The 24,425-nt window shown below is 40.0% G+C and overlaps 1 long non-coding RNA gene across 1 annotated transcript in view; it reads left to right on the top strand.

Moving 5' to 3' along the window:
* Positions 1 to 24,425, top strand: part of LOC140203341 (uncharacterized) — a 170,283-nt gene that overhangs the window by 105,903 nt on the left and 39,955 nt on the right. Inside the window, exon 3 of the long non-coding RNA XR_011887345.1 lies at positions 3,998 to 4,043. This is a non-coding gene — a long non-coding RNA (uncharacterized lncRNA). The remainder of the gene's footprint in view (positions 1 to 3,997; positions 4,044 to 24,425) is intronic.

The following is a 24,425-nucleotide window of genomic DNA, read 5'->3' as shown; positions in this document are numbered from 1 at the left end:
AACTATTTAAAAGACATATACTTAATGCAATTCAGTTTTTATCGATATCATTTATCACGTATTTCATTGTACTTCTGCTCTAAAGTTAACAAATTTCACAACGTATGTCAGTGATATTAAACCAGGTTCTGATTCTGATTTATTTGAACTGTGCCTAGCCACACAGTCGTGGATATAGAGAGAGAGTAGACCAGTGGGCTAACCATGCATACTTGAGGTGCACCAGTGTTGATTACCAGTGAAGTGGAGATGGTATTTCTGATCTGCATAGACTGTGGTCTTCCGGTGAGGAAGTCAAGGGTCCATTTGCAGAGGGAGGCACAGGGCCCAGATTTTGGAGCTTTTTGATCAGATCTGTGGGAGTGATTGGATTAAGCACTAATTTGTATTCAATAAACAGCAGCCTGACATAAGTATTAGTATTGTCCAGGTAATCCAAGGCTGCATTAAGAGCCAATGAGATCACATCTGTAGAGTTATTGTGGTGATACACACATTGTGGTGGATCCAAGCTCTTGCTGAGGCAGGAGCTCATTCTAGCCATAACCAACCTCTCAAAGGACTTCATCACAATAGATGTGAGTGCCACTGGATGATGGTCATTAAGGCAGCTCACCCTGACATTCTAGGGCGTTTATATGACTGTTGCTGTTTTGAAGCAAGAGGAAAAGTCTGACTATAGCAATTAGACTGAAAATGTCTTTGAACACACCTGTCAGTTAGTTGGAAGAGGTTTTCAGAACTCTACCAGGTACACATCGGAGTCTGTTGCCTTGCGAGGGTTCACTCTCTTGAAAGATGTTCTGACATCGTCCTCCAAGACAGAGATCACAGAATCACTGAGTGCTGCATGGACTCATAGCTGTAGCATTATTCTCCCTTTCAAAGTGTGCGTAAAAGACATTAAGCTAATCTGTGAGTGAAGCATCACTGCTGTTCATAATGTTAAGTTTCACCTTGTAGAAAGTAATGGCCTGCAAACCCTGCCAGAGCTGACGTGTATCCGATTCCACCTCTAACCTCAATTGGAATTGTTCTTTTGCTCCTGAGATAGCCTTCTGTACATCACACCTGGCCTTCTTGTATAGTCTTGAGTCACCGGTCTTGAATGCCACAGATCTAGCCATCAGCAGACTATAAAATTCCTGGTTCATCCACTGCTTTTGATTTGGGTGTACACAGAAGGCACACACTCATCCACATAGGTTTTACTGGAGTGAGTGACAACTGTGTCATATTCATTTTGGAACAGCTTGGAAGTAAAGACATTTTATAAATGTTGTCTTTGCTTTGGCTGGGGTGAAGAAATATATTGTTGGTGGATATAGTATGCTGGTGGGAGCTTCTGTTTCACCTGCTTATTCCTCTGGAACTCTTGCTCTGCTACTTGGATTCTCTACTTTCTGCAAGTAGTGCTCAGTTCCTTGAGGAGAGTGTCAAGTTGCCTATCACCAGAAACATTTTGTTCATGTTGGTCTTTTAAAATGACAATAATATCTTTTGCACTAGCCAATCCACTGCTGTAGAATATTTAAACTTTTGTTAAAAATAATAAATTGCCAAAATATTTATAATTGCACCAGCAGCCATAATAAATTATCTAGCAATAAACTATAAGCAACTAATGATACCTTTAGCAGAAATGCTGTGAGGTTCTTTGTTCAATTTAACTGTTGAACTACTTAATTAGAACCTTGGTGTTCACTCTGTGTTACTCCTGTGCTGAGTTTGCATGTCTGGCTGGGAATATTCAGATCATGCAAAAAAGTTAACAGCTGAATGACAGCTGCAGAATCATTACTGGCTGCATTAAGCTAACAAGCATTAGCAGCTTGTATATTCTAGCTGGAATAACACTACCAAACATTCAGAGAGCCAAAGAAAAGGAAAAAGCAAATGGATGATGTCTGGCATCCACTAGGTGGTCCCTTCTGTGGAAAAAAAAGTGTGCAGTAATTTCCTCAGGAAGATACAGGTAGTTGGCATCACCTATGTTTCTGCAAGGCAAAATTCACAGACCATTCTAATGCATAAGCATTGGAATGCTTTTCCTGCAGGACAGGAGGAAATATTAACCACTAAATTGCCTCCATATCCATATTGATTAGCCAAGTACCAGTGTAATGAATTGGCATCAAACCTGTGCTTGCTGTGTGAAGCTAACATGCAACGTCTTTTGGACTCCAATTGTTCAATATATCTTGCTGAGGCCAATTCTTACTTGCCACCATTTCCAGCCACTTTGGTGGATGGACATGAGAAGACAAAGCTGTATAAACTTAAGATCATGCATTTGCTGGAATGTAGAGATTAAAAATGGTAGTGCTGTTATGAAATCAGCATTGCCTATTAAAAAATGCTATTTTACATGATGCAAGACAGCAGAGCCCGAGAAAATTGGCATTGCAACGGTATGATTACATATAGCATCTTCAATCATCAAGCCTAATTTACACGAGTTGTTCGTAATTCAGTCCTAAGAATTTTTATTTACAGATAAGGATGAATGTCCATTCATTTTTCTTTGTTTTTCATGTGGAAAATTTCTTTGAACAGTTCATTATTGGCATTAGTGGTTGTCTTCAAGATACCAAAAAGGATTAAATAAACAACTCTGCTGATCTTTTTAGATTATGAATTTGTTTAGGAATCTACTAGTAATTTTTTTCTCTAGCAGATTTTTAAACTCCCTGTATTTGTTTAAATATTGATCTTTTCACTCTTCACCAACATATACAGAAAGACTGGAATTATATTATCAAAAGTAGAGCTACAAATTTAATGGCAGTGTAACTTTCTCTGGCACAAATTTGGGCTAAGCTTCCAGTTTAATAATCAGAAGAACATTCTCAATATCAATTGGAAATATGATGTCACTATATTAGCATGGCAAAATATAGGCAACTAAATGCATTGAAGTAAAATACCAGACGCTTGATGGTCTGAACTGTTGGTTTGCTTAAATTTCCTATTTCTAGTACAGGAAAACCAGATCCACATGTAGTCTTACACGTAATCCATAAGAGCATCTCTGCTGACTGAAACCACAAGGGTGTTTGTTAATTTTATTAATTGAGTTTGCTGCAGAGAGGAGTGGAGGTACATTACTTCCCTGATTGTGATTATGCTACCCCATAATCATCATCATCTCTGATTTTGGTCACTCCTGCACTACTGTTAACAAGCAGGGAAAGAATATTCATTTTTCTTGCTATATTCTCATTTGCATTATGTGACAATATTATGTATAGTGGAGATGACTAGGTACATTCTCCTATCATTTAAACTTATTAATCCTACTGCTGTATTTGATTATAACTGATGGGGTGTGCTGATTCAGCTTCTCATTGAGTAAACTTTTTTTTTTAGCAGTGTGGAGTTTAACTCTACCATTCATATTGACCATTTAGATTTGAAGTGATTGATGCCTGTCCCTTATATGTATCTTAGTTATGAAAAATAGCATAAAGCGTGCTGAGGTTGGTGAACGATGACTATCCTATTGTTGAATCTTTTCCTTCATTGTTTCTATTCACATTGAGTTTTGGAAGTTTTATGCCATAGCACATGTTTTACAGCATGTTTTTATCTTATACTAAAATGGCTTGAAGTTATTATTTTGTTTTCCAGTTTTAGCAGATGAAGCACAGTTCCCTTGGAGATGTTATAGTATTTGTTCTGCTTTCTCTGGGGGGAAAAAAAAAATTGGAGGGCAGGGTGAGGTTTGGGATCAAACTGGATGGGTTTGATGAAACTAAGCTATATCATTCTTTAATCATCATGATATGCCTAGCTTTGTTATTGAACATTAGTTAATAGGTATGCCTGCATGTTATGGAACATTAATGATGAACAATGATTATATTTGAAAAATAAAAAGTACATTTTTTGATAAGTATGCTCTTCATTTAATTGTTAAGTAGCCTTAAAATTCTTAGCTGGCAAATAACCTTGCAACATGTTTAACAAAGCATGTTTATTTGCATATTTTAACCAGATTCTTCATGATGAAATTGAACAGATGTGAAGAGACATGAATGTAGGTAAGTTTTTAACATTTATTCTTTATATTGGTCAAGATGTGATGCATTTATTGACGTAAAGATTTGTAGAAATTAGATTGCATGGGAGCAACACACTCAAAATGCTGGAGGAATTCAGCAAGGCAGGCAGCATCTATGGGAAAAAAAGTACAGTCGACGTTTCGGGCTGAAACCTTTGGCAGGACTAGGGGAAAAAAAAAAACCTGAGGAGTAGATTTAAAAGGTGGGGGGAGAGGAGAGAGAACCACCAGGTGATAGGTGAAATCTGGAAGGGAAGGGATGAAGTAAAGAGCTGGGAAATTGATTGGTGAGAGAGATAGAAGGCCATGGAAGAAATAAAAAGGGGGAAGGTGCACCAGATGGAGGCGATGAATGGGCAAGGAAATGAGGTGAGAGAGGGAAAAGGGGATGGGAAATGGAGAAAGGGGTGGGGTTGGGGGGCATTACCAGAAGCTGGAGAAATTGATGTTCATGCTATCAGGCTGGAGGCTATCCAAACAGAATACAATGTGTTGTTCCACCAACCTAAGTGTGGCCTCATCATGATGGTGGAGAAGGCCATGGATGGACATATCGGAATGGGAAGTGGAATTAAAATGGGTGACCACTGGGAGATCCTGCTTTTTCTGGTGGACAGAGCATAGGTGCTTAGCAAAGCAATCTCCCAATGTACATCGGGCCTCACCGATATACAGGGTTCACACTGGGAGCAACGAACACAGTAAATGATTCCAACAGACTCACAGGTGAAGTGTCACCTCACCTGGAAGGACTGTTTAGGGCCCTGGATGGTAATGAGGGAGGAGGTGTAGGGGCAGGTGTAAAACTTGTTCTGCTTGCAAGGATAAGTGCCAGGAGGGAGATCAGTGGGGAGCGACGAATGGACAAGGGAGTTGTGTAGGAAACGATCCCTGTGGAAAGCAGAAAGTGGAGGGGAAGGGAAAGGGAAAGATGTGTTTGGTGGTGGGATCCCGTTGGAGGTGGCTAAAGTTTCGGAGAATTATGTGCTGGATGTGGAAGCTGGTGGGGTGATAGGTGAGGACAAAAGCAATCCTATCCCTGGTAGGGTGGCGGGGGAATGCAGTAAGAGAGAGACATGCATGAAATGGAAGAGATGCGGTTGAGGGCAGCGTTGATGGTGGAGGAAGGGAAGCCCCTTTCTTTGAAAAGGAGGTTCTAGAATGAAAAGCCTCGTCCTGAGATTAGATGCGGCAGAGATGGAGGAATTGAGAAAAGTGGATGGCATCTTTACAATAGTAGAGTGGGATGAGGTATAGTCTAGGTAGCTGTGAGAGTCTGTGGGTTTGTAATAGGCAACAGTGGATAAGCTTTCTCCAGAGATAGAGACAGTGAAATCGAAAAAGAGAAGGAAGTTGCTGGAAATGGACCAGGTGAATTTGAGGGCAGGGTGGAAGTTGGAGGCAAAGTGGATGAAATCGACGAATTTACTTCATCTCTCCCCCTCCAGGTTTCACCTATCACCAGGCGCAGGAAGCAGCACCAATGCAGTCATTGATGTAGTGTCGGAAAAGCGGGGTCGGTCACCAGTGTAGGCTTGGAACACAAACTGTTCCACGTAGCTGGCAAACAAGCAGGTGTAGCTGGGACCTATGGATCCCACCACCAACAAATGGCTTCCCCTTTTGTTTGAAAGAAGTGGGAGGAACCAAAGGAGAAATTATTGGGAGTAAGGACAAGTTCCACTATGCGGAGGAGAGTGGTGGTGAAGGGCAACTGGTTAGGTCAGGTGTCCAGAAAAAAACGGGGAGCTTTGTGGCCTTCCTGGTGGGTGATGGAGGTGTATAGGGATTGGGCATCCATAGTAAACATAAGATGATGGGGGGCCAGGGAACTTGAATTCCTTGAAAAGATCAAGAACGTGTGAGGTGTCATGAACATAGGTAGGAAGGACTGAACTAGGGAGGGATAAATCAGTTGAGATTTGGTGATATGAGTTCAGTGAGGCAAGAACAAGCTGAAACAATGTGTCTACCTGGACAAGCGGGTTTGTGGATCTTGGGTGGGAGGTAGAAATGGGAGGTGCGGGTGACACTGTGAATATGTTGGGGTCATTTACAGTGTTCGGTGCTCCTGGTGTGGCCTCCTGTACATCGGTGAGACCCGATGTAGATTGGAAGACCGCTTCGCCAAGCTTCTACGGCCCATCTGCTAAAACAAATGGGATCTCCCAGTGGCCACCCATTTTAATTCCACTTCCCATTCCCATTCAGAATGGTGGTTCTCTCTCCCCTCCCCCCACCTTTTTAAATCTGCTCCTCAGCTTTTTTTTCTCCAGCCCTGCTGAAATGTTTCACCTCGAAATGTCGACTATGCTTTTTTCCACAAATGCTGCCTGGCTGGCTGAGTACCTCCAGCATTTTGGGTGTGTTGCTCAGATTTCCAGCATCTGCAGATCATCTCTTGTTTAAGATTAGATTGCATGGTTCCATTTTGCACATGTATAGCAATTACAATTAGATGAGAATAGCAAATATTTGTGCTTGTTATTGCCTCTGGAAAAGATAGACGTTACTTGTAGCAAAACTAAATTCATGTGCTGATTTTTTTTTCAAAAAGTGGCCTAAGAATTTTAAATAGGTTGGTGATTGGGTTCCATTGAGAATCTTCAGTGATCACTGGCTAGTTGGAAAATCAGAGAGTCATCAACTCAACAGAAATTTTTGGAAGTGATCTGAGGGACAAGGGATCAGAGTGATGTAGGGAAAATTAAGATTTAGGAAGGGGATTGATGCATCACGGTTGGTTTGGTTTCTAAGAAGGAGAACTTCTAAGGTTATTAATTGTAAATATTGTAGGATTCTAAACCACTGCAGCACCTTGAAGAACTAGCTAATAGAAAAGCTATCATGGCCAATTCTTATAATGCAAAATAATCCTATAATGGTTGTCATTGCATTTGATTGAAAATATTGTAAACAATACTGTGCAATCTTGTAGGCCCTTTCACGTTGTAATGAATTTGGTTTTCAAATTTCAAACCAATGCAAATTTGAAATGGTAGTAGTTTTCAGAAAAAACAACTCTGAAAACTCCACCATAAAAAGGATAAAGTTGTTTCAAGCTTAATTTTCAGGTATGACTTGCTGTTAGAGAATTTGTTCAAAGGATTATTGCTTTTCTGCGTAGTGAAAGGGACATCAAAGGTAAATTCCCAACTTTCAAAAAATATTTATAAAATCCATTAGCATCTTGGGGATCATTTCAGTCATAATTGGTGCAGTTTTTACAAGTTGCCAAGAGAAAAAATTTCAAAGTAAATTTATCATCAAATTACATTTATGCCACCATCCTGAGATTCATTTTTGGGAAAAGGTGACTTTAATAAATGGGTAGGTGCTGAGACAAATGCCTTTCTTGGAATTCCTTTAACATTACAAATATCCACTTGCACATCATATAACAAGATTGGAACTGATAATTGTTTCATTTTGAAGTATGATCTCTAGGGCCTCATTTATTCTCACTCTGCTATGCAAAGATGAAATTGCAAATCATGAGGGAATAAAATATATAGTTATGTCACAGTTGCTACGATGGAGTATGCAGTGTAGCTTGAATATAGAGTGTCTGTGTTATGTACAATAATAGAACTTCATAGAATTCCAAAGACAGTAAGTATTTATAAGGCTATTCAAATTGTTCTGTCTTTCTGGTATATGTGTGTTTTAATATTAGAGTTGTATATACAGTGGCATGCAAAAGTTTGGTCACCCCTGGTCAAAATTTCTGTTACTGTGAATAGCAAAGCGAGTAAAAGATGAACTGATTTCCAAAAGGCATAAAGTTAAAGATGATACATTTCTTTAATATTTTAAGCAAGAAAACTTTTTTATTTCCATCTTTTACAGTTTCAAAATACCAAAAAAAAGGAAAAGGGCCTGAAGCAAAAGTTTGGGCACCCTGCATGTCAGTACTTAGTAACACCCCCTTTGGCAAGTATCACAGCTTGTAAACACTTTTTGTAGACAGCTAAGAGTCTTTCAATTCTTGTTTGGGGGATTTTCGCCCATTCTTCCTTGCAAAAGCCTTCTAGTTCTGTGAGATTCTTGGACAGTCTTGCATGCACTGCTCTTTTGAGGTCTATCCATAGATTCTCGATGATGTTTAGGTCAGGGGACTGTGAGGGCCATGGCAAAACCTTCAGCTTGCGCCTCTTGAGGTAGTCCATTGTGGATTTTGAGGTGTGTTTAGGTTCATTATCCTGTTGTAGAAGCCATCCTCTTTTCCTCTTCAGCTTTTTTACTGACGGTGTGATGTTTGCTTCTAGAATTTGCTGGTATTTAATTGAATTCATTCTTCCCTCTACCAGTAAATGTTCCCCGTGCCACTGGCTGCAACACAAGCCCAAAACATGATTGATCCACCCCCGTGCTTAACAGTTGGAGAGGTGTTCTTTTCATGAAATTCTGCACCCTTTTTTCTCCAAACATACCTTTGCTCATTGTGGCCAAAAAGTTCTATTTTAACTTCATCAGTCCACAGGACTTGTTTCCAAAATGCATCAGGCTTGTTTAGATGTTCCTTTGAACCTTTTGAATAGAGCTTTTTGGCTGATAAGCTTGGAAGCACAATAAACAAACTCTCTGAACTAGAAATACATTTTTCAGGTAAACGCACAGGTAACATAATTGCTATATTGAGTAATGTGGTTATAAATGAAGTAGATATGCACAGAACTAGTCATTTAAACTTGCTTCCATGAATCTGAACCAAAATTAATCTTTGTTGGTTTGAAAGTTGATGGAGCTGTACCCAATCTAAAAGTTGCCAGCCAGGTCTGGCTGGGTAAGCAAGGGTTATTTGCATCTGAAAATAAGGGTTTAAGACCTACTTGAAGACCCATCTGCAATATTGAGGAATCCCTCAAATGCCATTCATGCACTCAAAAACCAGGTTTACCTGCAGTGTAACAGGATGTTCTTAAAGGGACTGCTTTGACTCAAAAGTAATAGTTTAAAACAAAGTTATCATTACTTTGGAATTGGATAGAGCTTGTGTGTTTTTGTCAATCCCAAATTAAAGCAATGTTGGCTGCTACCAGCCACTGCCTCCTTCCTGGTCCAGAGGTGCCTCACTCAAATTGAAGCTTCCACCCTCACATATCCCAGACTCTGTTCAATTCAGTCCTGGTTTATGTAATCCCACTAACTCCCCGACCACATTGTTTGTCCACATTTACCTAAATCTCTGCCTGCCTGAACATAAGTGACCATAAAAGAATACTATGATTTCTAGTTAATTGGGCTATCAGTTAATTAGGGAAGCTGCTTATTAGGGGCTTCCCACTCTAACACTGATCCACCTCCACAATGGCCGCTCTACTTAAACCTAGCTTCTTTTTAATTAGCCCTTAGTCCTACTTATGCACAATCCAACATCTCTTTGGGAACTATGGTGCACAGAATCTCCCAAATAACCCTGCTTGCATCTTTTGAACTCTCTCTCCCCTGCTACACAATCCAACATCTCCTCAGGAACTGTAGCACACAGAATGACTTGTATCTTCTTATTAAATGAATAGTTTTGGAGAGCCAGAAGGTGTAACATGATACCCAGCCTCTAATCTGTCCTTGTAGACATAGTATTTATTTGGCAAGTACAGTTAAATTTCTGGTCAATGTTGAGGTTCGGGTTTTTAAATGGGAAATGACTCATCAATTGTAATGCTATCAATGAGAGGAGTTAGTTGCTCTTTTTGAAGATCGTCATTGCCTGGCATTTGTATTAGTCTCCTTCACTTCAAATCAGCAGGCATCCATCAGATGTATTGCAGTCAGTGGTATAGGAGCACAACAGACAAGAATCAAGGAAAAGCACAATGATAATTACTAACTGTCTGCATGTTTTTTTGATGGTACATTTAATGTATTTTGAGTAGTTGAATTGATGTGGTCTTCTATTTATAAATTGTGGAAAAAAGAACAATTTTTTGAATGGTCAAAGGCAGTGATTGTGAATGAAATCTATGTGTGTCATTGGTCTGCATGTCGGAATTGGTGGTGATTTTTCTGATAGTAAAAAGAAGTAGAATATAGAATTTAGAGGGACTAAGCGTAAGTCTATGAGGGACATCAGATGTAATAGTTTTGCTGTGGCTGAATAGATGAGCAATGAACAAAGTGACAACCACATGGGAGAGATTATGAAGAAGGCAGAGTCAATTATCAAAACCTTTAGAAGGATAATTGCCCTATTACAATCAGGTAACATGTCCCTAATTATGTTGATTAGAGCTATTTTAATAGCAGTGAGGAGATTGTAAACTTGATTCTAATGGCTCAACAAAAAGTATAGGTAAGGTGGGCATTAATTTGGATGACTATAATGCATTCTGGGACATTGAAAAAAATAAGTTTTGAGCTAGTAGTCAGCTTGGAAGGAAATGTTAGTTTTATTTGCTAAAAGATGATAGCAGTAGAACTGAGAATATTTATTCCTTTCAGGGATATCCTCTGTAGTCTAAATTGAGTTCTTTTTTTATGATTAAATGGTTATTTCTCTCCATCAGTTTACTCTGGATGGCAGTAATTTATATGCTTTTTTAATCTAAATTTCCTTGTTCTGCGTCCACATTGTACCATGCATTATTTCATTAGTCAAGGATTGAGGTATACAAAATTCTCCAAATCATTTACTTAATATGTTCTTTATGTAAAGGCTAAGAATTTCAGCACCATATTCATAAGTTACTTGACCTTCTTCCTTGGTCTTTAATGGAATGAAAATTCTATTTATGACAATTCCTTTTATCCCCCCCCCCCATTAGACTCTGTTCAGCACAGCAAAAGACGTGACGGATACCAATAACTTCAGGGTAAGAGACTGTAAGCACAAGCATGCATTTCTGCATGTAGTTGACCACATAATCAGGCTGTAACCTACCATCAATAGATCTAATAAGTAATTGTGGAAAGTATTGCAATATTGTATTCCTTCAAATTACAAATAACTTTAAACTGCACCACTGCATATTTTCAACAAAGCTGAAATCTAGACACAGCTGTTTCCCACAGACAATTGGTGTGACCTGACCTTGCACCTGCTTAAATACTTCAAGCACCATTAGTTTCAGTTGTTCCCCCACAATCAAGCTACTAGTATTGTTTATCAACAAAATGACCTGTGAGAGGCAGATGCACTTCAAATCAAACAAAATCTAATGGATAGTGGATTTCACATAATATGTAATTGAGTCACCACTGAAAAATGACGGTATATAAAACCTATCTGATCTGTGGTAATTTTTTAGTAAAATACAGTGGTACACTTTCTCAATTTGAATTGAAGGAAGTGCAAAAAAAATCCTAAACTCCAATGATTAATTCAGATATTTTTGATATTCCAAATCCTATTTATATAGGAGCAGAATTAGCCTATTTGGTCCTTTGAATCTGCTCTGCCATTCCATGATGGCTGATTTATTATCGCTGTCAACATCATTCTCCTGCCTTTTCCCCATAGCGTTTGATATCTTTATTAATCAAGAACCTAACACCTCCACTTTAAATATGCCCATTGAATTCCACAGATTCACCACGCTCTGGCTAAAGAAATTTCTCCTTATCTCTGTTCTAAAGGGACGTCCTTCTACTTTGAGGATATGCCTTCTGGTTATGGACTCCGCCACTATAGGGAACATCCACTCTATCTTGACCTTCCAGTATTCGAATGGTTTCAATGAGATCCCCTCTCATTCTTTTAATATGAGTACAGGCTCAGAGGCTTTAAATGCTCCGCATATGTTAACCCTTTCATTCCTGTGATCATTCTCATAATGGTTGAACATCTGGTTGCTTCTCCTGGCACTGGATTAGAAGTTAAAATATTGGCCATTTGATCCCACTTGCTACTGGATTCAGCCAAGTGTTGAAATAAAATCACTGCAATTTCCATGGCAAATGGTTTATTTCCAGGCAGCATGCAGTAGTGTGCTGGGGATCCTCACAGATCCTTGATAATGCATGCAGATTTTCCCAAGGTCTTGTCGCTAAAGCAGGCATTTCATTGCTTCTACCAAGTGATCAATGACCTTTTATTTGCAGTGTTTTTCTCTCATAGATGCTACCTCACCTGATCAACATTTTGTTTCCCACTTACAGCATGTATAGTTCAAAGTTCAAGTAAACTTGTTATCACAGAACATATATGTCACCATATATAACCCCACGATTCATTTTGTTGTGGGCATTCACAGTAAATACAAAGAAACGTAATAAAATCAGTGAAAAATCTCACACAACAAAACAAACAACCAATGTGCAAAAGATAACAAACTGTGTAAATACAAAAATTGAAAAAACCCCAAAATAATAATAAATAAATAATAAATATCAAGAACATAAGATGAACAGTCCTCGAAAGTGAGTCCATAGGTTGTGGGAACAGCTCAGTGTTGGGGTGAGTGAAGTTATCCCCTCTTGCTCAATAGCCTGATGGTTGAGGGATAATAAATGTTTCTGAATCTGGTGATATGGGACCTGCGTTTCTTGTGCCTCCTTCCTGCTGGCAGCAGTGAGACGGGAGCATGGTTAGATTGTGGCAGTCCTTAATGATGGATACTGCTTTCCAGCAACAATGCTCCTTGTAGATATGCTCAATGGTTGGGGGGGTGGGAGGGGACATCTTTACCCGTGATGGTCTGGGCTGTATCCACTACTTTTTGTAGGCTTTTCCGTTCATTGGTGTTTCCATACCAGGCTGTGATGCACTAAGCATACTCTTCACATGCATCAATAGAAGTTTGTCAAATTTTTAGAAAACATGCCGAATCTTCATAAACTTTTAAGAAAGTAGAAGCGCTGCTGTGCTTTCTTTGTAATGGCACTTATGTACTGGACTCAGGGTAAATTCTCTGAAAGGATAACGCCGAGGAATTTAACGTTGCTGACCCTCTCCTATTCTGATCCCCTGATGAGGACTAACTCATGGACCTCTGGTTTCCTCCTCTTGTAGTCAATAATCAGCTCTTTGGTCTTACTGACATTGATTGAGAAGTTGTTATGGAACCACTCAGCCTGATTTTCAATCTCCCTCCTATAGGTGTATAAGATGATGAGAGGCATTGATCATGGAGATAGTCAGAGGCTTTTTTCCCAGGGCTGAAATGGCTAACATGAGGGGACACAGTTTTAAGGTGCTTAGAAGTAGGTACAGACGAGATGTCAGGGCTAAGTTGTTTACCCAGAGTGGTGAGTGCGTGGAATGGGCTGCTGGCAACGGTGGTGGAGGCGGATACGATAGGGTCTTTTAAGAGACTCCTGGATAGGTACATGGAGCTTAGAAAAATAGAGGGCTATGGGTAACCTTAGGTAATTTCTAAAGTAAGTACATGTTCAGCACAGCATTGTGGGCCAAAGGGCCTGTATTGTGCTGTAGGTTTTCTGTTTCTATATGCTGATTTGTCACAACCTTTGATTCGACCAATGATAGTGGTGTCATCAGCAAACTTAAATATGGTATTGGAGCCGTGCTTAGCCTCACAGTCATACATATAAAGTGAGTCAAGCAGGGGGCTAAGCACATAGCCTTATTAATGCTTGGCCTGTTTCTTTTCCAATTGGCCACTGCATCAAACCCTCAAAGTACATTGAACTTTTATACCCTTCTCTTACCACTTGAGCTCCATAGCTACCCTTTAAAGAACTGAAAAGCACATATCTGAGCTGTCGATGGCAAGTGTCAAACAGAGTTTGACACTTCAGTCATTGACCCTTTCCTCTTTTATTGCCTGTTCTGTTTACAGTTTTAACCTACTGAGAAGGAAATGTCTATAAAAAGGAAAGGACTATGGTTGTGCTGAAGAGGTGGAGGAGAACGCAAGAAGTGCACGCCATTTGAAGACACCGTCAACTGAAGAAGTGCATGCCGTTTGAAGACACCATCAGCTGAAGAAGTGCATGCTGTTTGAAGACACTATCAGCTGAAGAAGTGCATGCCGTTTGAAGACACCATCAGCTGAAGGAGAAGTGGCCTTAAAGAAGCATGACAACACCATAATGGTTTCAGCCCCACTATTAATTATGGTAACCCCCTACTCTTCCACAGGAATAAAATGTCACTGTGCTGTCTGTCCTCAGTACTTGTTATTGCTGCCAGCAGTTATGCCAAGCAATTTACATTGCAATAGTTTAGCTTGTAGTGTGTTTGATCACGAGCCAACACTGCTTAAGATGTTAAATGTGGTTGCAATGTTCTGCGGAGTATGTAATTATGTATACTGTATGGATATAAGATCAAAGTCTGAATGAGACAGTGATGACAGCTGATTAGCAGGATTGTTATTCAAATGCGCAAGCTGCAGCTTTGCTGCAATCAACTTTGCACTGACCCATCCATACTAGTCCAACTGAACTGTAGTCTTCTATCCTTCAGAGACCTAGGTGCTCACCTAGATATACCTTAAATGTTTAAGTAGTATTTACCTCTCTGCCAAGTGTGTTCCAGATTCCAGCCATCCCCTGCACGAAAAAAAAGTCCAGAGCTACCCACCAAACCCTCTGCCTTCTATCCTAAACCTGTGGAGGGGGTTAGACTCTGCCCAACCGGCAAAGCTCGTCTAGCACCCAGTGTGTGTTACCGCATGAGAGGTCACCCATACTGAAGGGGACCCAGCTCTTGCTTTACATGATGGAGTTTAACCTGTTACATTTTCCTGCCAGGTTAATTTACGTAAAACTAAAGAAGTGCAATAATAGACAGACACCATTCATCCTACTGTGTGTTTTAGGTGGAAATGCAAGTGGACCCTGAGTTACATAAGGGTTCTGTTCCTGCGAACTGCCTATAAGCTGATTTCGCCATATCATAGTGCTCTATGTACAATTGCTATAATTTTATTTTACTGAATAATCATCCTGATACTACCCATAATTAAACCAATGGAATATGTACTATGTACAGTCATCAACGAATAACAAGAAACATCATTATTATTCTTACTAGCTTGAAAATTGCTTTTAAATGTATGAAGTTGTTTTTTCTTGTGTAAAAGTCATTTTCTTAAAGTTCAGTAACCTGTGAAGGACTGATTGACATCTTCCAAAACTGTAACTATTCTACCATTCTATGAAATAACATGGCCATTCAATGTCAGATCCGGCTAGACCATTTAAAGCATCATTGAATCCTGATCATATCTGCCAAAATTGTTCATCAATTCAGAATTAATCTGGACTACTAAGGTAACCCTCAGCTTCTTTCCTGAAAACAGTCATGTTCCCTGTTCTTTCACCCTCTTCTACAATTACATGTACAGTAAACGGATCACATTGACTTCAATGTCAATAACACTAATGATCTCAACTGCAGTCTTTTCTTCTTCCCCTCAGTCTCATAGCATAATGGACAAATGTTCTAATATTTCCCCATGTATTAAGAGCAAACTTGCACTAGTTTCTCTTCTTTCTCTTCCATCTCTCCTCAAGCTTTCTGTCCTTGATCCAAAGCCATTTACTGATAAAGGGTATCGGACTGGAAATATGTTGGATCTTGTTCACAGATGCTGTTTGACCTGCTACCTTTCCAGTATTTTTTTTTTCATTTCTAGCATCTACAGCACTTCAATTTTCTGGTAACACTAATCATTTGTGAGGCACTCATAGCCATCAATAGAATTACTGTATATTCCACCATATTCTCTAAATCAGTAATCGAATAGCTTGGTATATCCTTCACTCTACCATTATTTTGAAGCCAGGGGATTACATAGAACATAGAATAGTACAGCACAGTACAGGCCCTTCGGCCCACAATGTTGTGCCGAACCTCAAACCCTGCCTCCCATATAAGCCCCCACCTTAGATTCTTCCATATACCTGTCTAGTAGTCTCTTAAACTTCACTAGTGTATCTGCCTCCACCACTGACTCAGGCAGTGCATTCCACGCACTAACCACTCTCTGAGTAAAAAAACTTTCCTCTAATATCTCCCTTGAACTTCCCACCCCTTAGCTTAAAGCCATGTATTGAGCAGTGGTGCCATGGGGAAGAGGCGCTGGCTATCCACTCTATCTATTCCTCTTATTATCTTGTACACCTCTATCATGTCTCCTCTCGTCCTCCTTCCCTCCAAAGAGTAAAGCCCTAGCTCCCTTAATCTCTGATCATAATCCATACTCTCTAAACCAGACAGCATCCTGGTAAATCTCCTCTGTACCCTTTCCAATGCTTCCACATCCTTCCTATAGTGAGGTGACCAGAACTGGACAATACTCCAAGTGTGGCCTAACCAGAGTTTTATAGAGCTGCATCATTACATCACAACTCTTAAACTCTATCCCTCGATTTATGAAAGCTAACACCCCATAAGCTTTCTTAACTACCCTATCCAGCTGTGAGGCAACTTTCAGGGATCTGTGGACATGTACCCAGAGATCCCTCTGCTCCTCCACACTACCAAGTATCCTGCCATTTACTTTGTACTCTGCCTTGGAGTTTGTCCTTCCAAAGTGTACCACCTCACACTTCTCTGGGTTGAACTCCATCTGCCACTTCTCAGCCCACTCCTGCATCCTATCAATGCCTCTCTGCAATCTTTGACAATCCTCTACACTATCTACAACACCACCAACCTTTGTGTTGTCTGCAAACTTGCCAACCCACCCTTCTACCCCCATATCCAGGTCGTTAATAAAAATCATGAAAAGTAGAGGTCCCAGAACAGATTCTTGTGGGACACCACTAGTCACAATCCTCCAATCTGAATGTACTCCCTCCACCACCACCCTCTGCCTTCTGCAGGCAAGACAATTCTGAATCCACCTGGCCAAACTCCCCTGGATCCCATGCCTTCTAACTTTCTGAATAAGCCTGCCGTGTGGAACCTTGTCAAATGCCTTACTAAAATCCATATAGATCACATCCACTGCACTACCCTCATCTATATGCCTGGTCACCACCTCAAAGAACTCTATCAGGCTTCCTTTACCCTACTTGCCAAGGCCTTCTCATGCCCCCTTCTTGCTCTTTTCAGCCCCTTCTTAAGCTCCTTTCTTGCTTTCCTATATTCCTCAATAGACCCATCTGATCCTTGCTTCCTAAACCTCATGTATGCTGCCTTCTTCCTCCTGACTAGATTTTCCACTTCACTTGTCACCCATGGTTCCTTCACCCTACCATTCTTTATCTTTCTCACCAGGACAAATTTATCCCTTACATCCCACAAGAGATCTCTAAACATCGACCACATGTCCATAGTACCTTTCCCTGCAAAAACATCATCCCAATTCACATTCGCAAGTTCTCGCCTTATAGCCTCATAATTTTCCTTTCTCCAATTAAAAATTTTCCTGTCCTCTTTGATTCTATCCTTTTCCATGATAATTATAAAGGCTAGGGAGCAGTGGTCACTGTCCCCCAGATGCTCACCCACTGAGCGATCTGTGACCTGACTTGGTTCATTACCTAGTACTAGATCTAGTATGGCATTTCCCCTGGTCGGCCTGTCCACATATTGTGACAGGATTCCATCCTGGACACACTTAACAAATTCTGCCCCATCTAAAATCTTGGAACTAATCAGGTGCCAATCAATATTAGGAAAGTTAAAGTCACCCATGATAACAACCCTGTTATTTTTGCACCTTTCCAAAATCTGCCTCCCAATCTGCTCCTCTGTATCTCTGCTGCTACCAGGGGGTCTATAGAATACCCCCAGTAGAGTAACTGCTCCCTTCCTGTTCCTGACTTCCACCCATATTGACTCAAAAGAGGATCCTGCTACATTACCCACCCTTTCTGTAGCTGTAATAGTATCCCTGACCAGTAATGCCACCCCTCCTCCCCTTTTTCCGCCCTCTCTATCCCTTTTAAAGCACTGAAATCCAGGAATATTGAGAATCCATTCCTGCCCTGGTGCCAGCCAAGTCTCTGTAATGGCCACTACATCATAATTCCATGTATGTATCCAAGCTCTCAGTTCATCACCTTTGTTCCTGATGCTTCTTGCATTGAGGTACACACATTTCAGCCCTTCTACCTTACTGTCTTTACACCGTTTATTCTGCTTCTCTTTCCTCAAAGCCTCTCTGTATGTTAGATCTGGCTTTACTCCATGCACTTCTTTCACTGCTCTATCGCTCTGGGTCCCATCCCCCTCGCAAATTAGTTTAAACCCTCCCGAACCATGCTAGCAAACCTACCTGCAAGGATATTGCTCCCCCTCGAGTTCAGGTGCAACCCATCCAATCTGTACAGGTCCCACCTTCCCCAGAAGAGATCCCAATGATCTAAAAATCTAAAACCCTGCTCCCTGCACCAACTCCTCAGCCATGCATTCAACTGCCATTTCTGGTTAGGAGACAAACATAGAAGGAAAAGCTACGAGCAGCACCGGTAGCAGCCAAAAATGAGCAAACTTAAGAGGCTGCAAACGTAGCAAGTCAGCATGCACATTCAGAGCTGAGTAATCCCATGACCAACAAATAAGAACACATGACTGGTGACAGTCAATTAATAAAAGAGGAAGGTTTCATTATCAACATCCTCACTGATGGTCAAGATGCATTCTGTGGCAAAGACTTTTTTGAGCAGTTGCAACCATGTTCAGCCATAAGAAACATCCTTCAGACAAATTGATTTTGTGATTATAAAGAAAAGTGCATTGAATGCCATTAGGTTGTACAACTCCAATAACATCTCAGCTAATAGAATTGAAGACTTGCATTGCAAAGCCCGCTGCACAGATAACCGCAGTACACCAACACAACTGCAACAAAGGCAGTTATTTGAGACTGTGGAAAATTGTTAGGCATATCAACAAAATAATTGAAAGTTCAAGTCAGCTGATCAGCATGTTCCTCCAGCTAATCCACTGCTGTTGGAAACAGACATCAACAGAGCTACAGTACCAAGTGGCACTTAATTGCCATTAACTTGCTCACTAAAGAGCTTGTTAGGATCATTCAGTTCCACACCTCATCAAACTTTCATCCAGGGGTGGTGAACCTTTCTGAGAGCGTGTGTCATGTCTAAATTGGCAATAATTTTCTAAAAGGTTCTCTTACATGCCATGGTAATTTTGAGCAGAGATGATAATTTATTAACAATAATTATAGCCTTTTTTTAAAAAAGAAGGCGGCTGAGTCCTATTGCTCATTTATGTGTATTCATTATTTTACTATTAAATAATAAGGTATAACAGAGTGATTGAAATAAATGAAGAACTTCAGATATCCCATTCAAAATATATTAATATAACGTATGCAACAATGGTCTAATGACCATGAATGTTCTTGGCAAATTTTTCTACAGCAGTGATTTGCCATTGCCACCTTCTGGTCAGTGTCTTTACAAGACGGGTGACCCCAGCCATTATTAAGTCAGTGATCACAAAAGTAGAACTTGAGATATGCACCACCTACTCATACGACTATCCACCACCCGCTCCCATGGCTTCACATAGCCCTGATTAGGTGGGGTGGGGAGGGGCTGAGCAAATGCTGCACCTTGCCCAAGGATGACTTGCAGGGTAGTGGAGGGAAGGAGCATCTTACACTTCCTTTGGTAGAGACATATATCAAAGCCACCATGCTTATATTGTATCTTTATATACAACATAAGAAATGAAAGTGTGTAATTATAAGCTTTGGTGCAAGGAAAGGAAAATAAGTATACTTTCAGTGACAGTTTTGTTGCTGCGCTATCAGTGACGAATATTTTATATTTAGTATGTATATAGGGTGTTTTGAGAGCTATGCATGTAGCACTAGTTTCATCAGTAAGTCTACTCTTATAATCAGACCTGTACAAGTTCATCATTGAAAAATCACTTACATGAACATGTCGATGAAAATGCTTTTAATATTGCTATTGCAAGGTTTTTCAGACAGTTAAAAGTTTCAGGACTGAAATTCCAGAGTTACAGGTCCTGATTTTCTGGATTTTTTTTGCTTTGATTGCGTCACTAAACAATGTCTTTCAACAATTACTAGTTCAGCTCCTAAACTGACAAATTTTTGCTTCCAAATTGAGCTGCTCAGTATAATCCAAATCAATCCAAACACCAATTGTCTATTAGTACATTGTCTGGTTACTTTATGAATTTTGCAGTTTTTTCAAATGAACTGAAATTAAACCAATGATGCTCAAAAATGATGTGTCCACCAAGTTTTCAAGGATTTCAAAACGTATCATCTAACTTCACATGTTCTTCCAACTGTCTAGCTGGTGCCAAGCCAGTATGAAACATTTTGTGTGAAAACATCTCACAGCTTTTGGTTATAAAATTTCTTTTGCTGCTTTATTTGGCAGTAACGATAATCATTATGCATCTTATTTTTGTATGTGCCATAGGTTCACTACCATCCAAACATCGACTAAAAAGGTGAATTCCAGAGATGAGGTAACATACTGATATCGCTGTAGTATTCAATTACATTAAGGGCCCTTGGTAACGTCAATAGATAGCAAGTGACACACACTTAACTGTTCAGGAATGTTCTTCCCAGGAAGGAAAATGGTTGTGGATGCAGCAATTTAATCATCCTAACCTTCATATATTACTCCATAATATCCCTAGCTCTGTTGAAGCAACTGCTTCAACAATGACATTCCTTCCATAATATGATTAAAAGTGGAAGTCTCTGCTGCTGATGCACAATGTACCATTCTATACCCAGTTTCTTTGACTATGCCTGCATGTGCAAGATCGAATTAACAGTTGACCATGAGTCATAAATGGTAGCCAGTGACCATCATCGAGCACCTATCCTTGGCATTCAAAGATGCTACTGCTATCCAGTCCAACACAAGCAAAATCATGGATGTTGGGGAGGTCAGAGGTGTCCTGCTGAACAGAAATTAATTTGGACTACCCATATAAATACTGTGGTTACAAGAGTAGGTTAGAGACTGGTATTTGTTAGTTTGTGACTCCCTGACATCACAAAGCCTTTCTGCAATCCAGAAGGAACAAATCACAAATATGATCACACAGATGAGTGCAGCTCCAACAACACTGAAGAAATTCGACATTGGTCAGCGATTCAGGAAAAAGCAGCCTACTTGGTTAATACTTTATCACCTTCAAATGCATTTGAGTTATTTTGGCAATCACACCCAAACTCATGATGTATATCATTGCAAGCACATGAGAATACCAACAGCTCCAATAATAACAGAAGGACATAAAAAAAAAGGAGCAAGAGTAGGCCATCTGGCCCATCATGCCTGCTCTATCATTCATTAATAACATGGCTGATCTGACCATGGACTCAACTCCACCCGTCTGACTTTTACCCAGAATCCTTCATCCCCCTACATTGTGTCTTAAATATCTAGCTGTGGCAGATAAGTCCACAGATTTACCACTCACTGGGAAAACCAAGTCCTCCTCATCTCTGTCCTAAATCTGCTCCTCCAAATCTTGATGCTACTCCTTAGTTTTATTCTCACTTACCAATGGAAAGAACTTTCCTGCCTCTATCTTACCTATCTTTTCATAATTTTATATGTTCCTATCGGGTCCTGTCTCATTCTTCTGAATTCCAACGAGTATAATCCTGGGTAACTCAATATCTCCTCATAGGCTAAACCCTTCATCTCCAGAATCAACTTACACTGTGTTCAAAACCAGTATAGTGGATTTCGGTTAATCAGGACAGTCACATATTTGAGACAACTCTTAAAGAATAAAAACTAAATCAAGTAAATAGCTGGGATTCCCCTCATTTATTTGGGACACCACGTCACTTAATTGGGATAGAAGACTGTTGCCAAACAGTTTCTAACTAGTGTCAGTTGTGTGCACCTGGTGGCTGTTAGACACCACACATTGCTTAGAGTGAACAGTTTTTAAATAGCGCAGTTGCATGTGTTTGTGTTTGAAAAAGCAGTGATATTTGTCACATTACATCGGCCACATAGTAGTTTCAATCTCCTCGGAGTGTGTATCACGCACAGTCTCTCATGGTCCCAGAACACATCCTACATGGTCAGGAAAGCTGACCAATTCCTCTTCTTTCTGAGGAGGCTGAATAGGGCTGGACTTTGCACACCCATACTCAAGTCATTCTACAGATATGCAGTAGGGAGCATCCTAACAAGTTGCATCACTGCTTGGTACAGAAACTGCACTGCAGTAGACAATAAGTATTTTCCTTACATTTGCATACAGGAAATGGCATTAAACAATCTTGAGTCTTGAATAGTTGCGGGCCTTGCAACAACCCCTGCAGCACCCCATTCACTACTTATTACCATCCAGAGAAGTAACCCATTTTTCCCAACTTTCTGCCTTCTTTTGGTTAACCAATCCTCTGTCCATGCTAATACATTTCCAACCCCCACTTCATCCATCCTTATTGTTAAGCCTTTTATGCTACACTTTATCAACAACCTTCTGAAAATCCATCATCCACCTGTTCCCCTCTATCCTCAGTCCATGTTATATCCTCAAATAACTCAAGTAAATTTGTCAAACAGGATGCGCCCTTCCTGTATCCCATGTCTGCCTAATCGAATCATTTCTATCCAGGTGTCTCACTAGTTCTTCCTTGATGATAGCTTCAAGCATTTTCCCAACCTCATACATTAAAATAATTGATCTACAGTAAATTACCTACATCCCTTTCTAAACAGTGGTGTGACATTCACTGACTTACAATCTGGCGGGACCAGACCAGGATCCAGAGAATTTTACTGAATTTTCACAAGCTCCTCTACTATCACTTCTGCCATTTCTTTCAGTACTCTGGAAAGCATTCCATCAGGATCAGGGTAATTACTGATCTTTAGGCCCACTAGTTTTCCTACAGATACTAGTCACTCTACAGATACGCAGTAGAGAGCATCCTAATAAGTCGCATCACTGCTTGGCATAGAACCTGCACTGTGGCAGACAGGAAGTGTTCTCCTTACACTTGTGTACAGGAAATATCTCTCTATTGTATGTTAGTCTTCTATTATGAAGACCAACACAAAATAGTCATTAAACGTCTCAGCCATTTCTGTATAATCTATTATTAATTCTTCCTTCTCGCCTTCCAAGAAGGCTTCACTTTAGCCATACTTTTCTGCTTTATATAATTATGAATACTTCTACAGTCTATTTTAATATTTTGTGCTAGTTTCCTTTGATAATCTATCTTCCCTTTCTTTATTGCTTGCTCAGTACAGTAGTTCTTTTTTGTGTTTTAATCTTCCAGCTTCCCACTATTTTGGCAACATTGTATGCATAAGATTTTATTTTGATACTTTCTTTATTTCCTTAGTTATCCAAAACTGGGGTTTTCCTATCCTTACTGTCCTAGCTTTTAACAAGAGTATACTCTTGTTGAGAATTGTGAAAAATCTCTTTGAAAGTCTTCCACTGTTCCTCAACTATCCTACCACATCTTGTAGCATGTGTTCTTATTCTGCCCGAACTACTACTGCTACCTCATCCCTTTGAAGACTCCCTTATTTAGGCATAATACACGGGTTTCATACTGAATGACGGTACCCTCCATTTGTATGAGAAATTCAATCATACTGTGATTACTCTTTCGAAGAGGATGCCTAATTATGGGGTCATTCATTTTACCTGTCTCTTTGCACAGGTCCAGAGCTAATATATCACCTTCCCTTGTAGGTCCATTAACATGCTGTTCAAGGAAGCTATAGCAGATGCATTCTATGAAACTTTCCTCAGGACTACGTTGACTTACTTGATTTGCCCAATCTATGTGAAAGTTAAAGTCCCTCATGACAACTGCCATTCTATTCTTACATACATAGATATTTCTTGATTTGTTGCTTGTGTATTTGTAATGCTATTATCTGATGGTCTATGGACTACTCCCACCAATGATTTCTCTTTTTCCCTTTCGTATTTCAGAGCTGTACCCAGATGGATTCAACATTTTGCTCCTTAGATCTTGTATCATCTCTCATTATTGCTCTGATCTCATCCTTAATTAAGTATGCTACTCCACCTCCCTTACTTTACTGCCTATCCTTCCATAATAGCTAATCCTCTTGGATATTAATTCTGAATCATCTCTACCTTGCAACCATGCTTCTGTAATGGCCATTAAATCATGCCACCTTTTGCCACAGTATAGGAATATATCATTATTGCTCTGTCTAATTTCTTAAACCTGTTATCTAACAATACTTAGGGAATAGCTCCTCCAGAAGGACAGCTGCAGTTCAGGAATGTGATTCCACATTGCCCTCTTACAGCAATTAGGAAATGCTCATGTTCTGGTTAAAAAAGCATATCCTGTCCAGTAAAAGACACTGGAATGCTATACAGTACCTCAAGGTGGTTTTATCATGCAGGCAAATTCAAATTAAGTAATAAGCAGGTAATCCCAAAAAATCTACTGAAACCAAATTTTTAAATTTGCGTATTTTGTTTGCATCATTCGTATTGTGGCTTGTT

This window comes from Mobula birostris, chromosome 9, assembly GCF_030028105.1.
Source record: "Mobula birostris isolate sMobBir1 chromosome 9, sMobBir1.hap1, whole genome shotgun sequence".
NCBI classification, from domain to species: Eukaryota; Metazoa; Chordata; class Chondrichthyes; order Myliobatiformes; family Myliobatidae; genus Mobula; species Mobula birostris.
The sequence above is the reverse complement of the archived record's forward strand: the minus strand, read 5'-3'. Positions and strand labels throughout refer to the sequence as shown.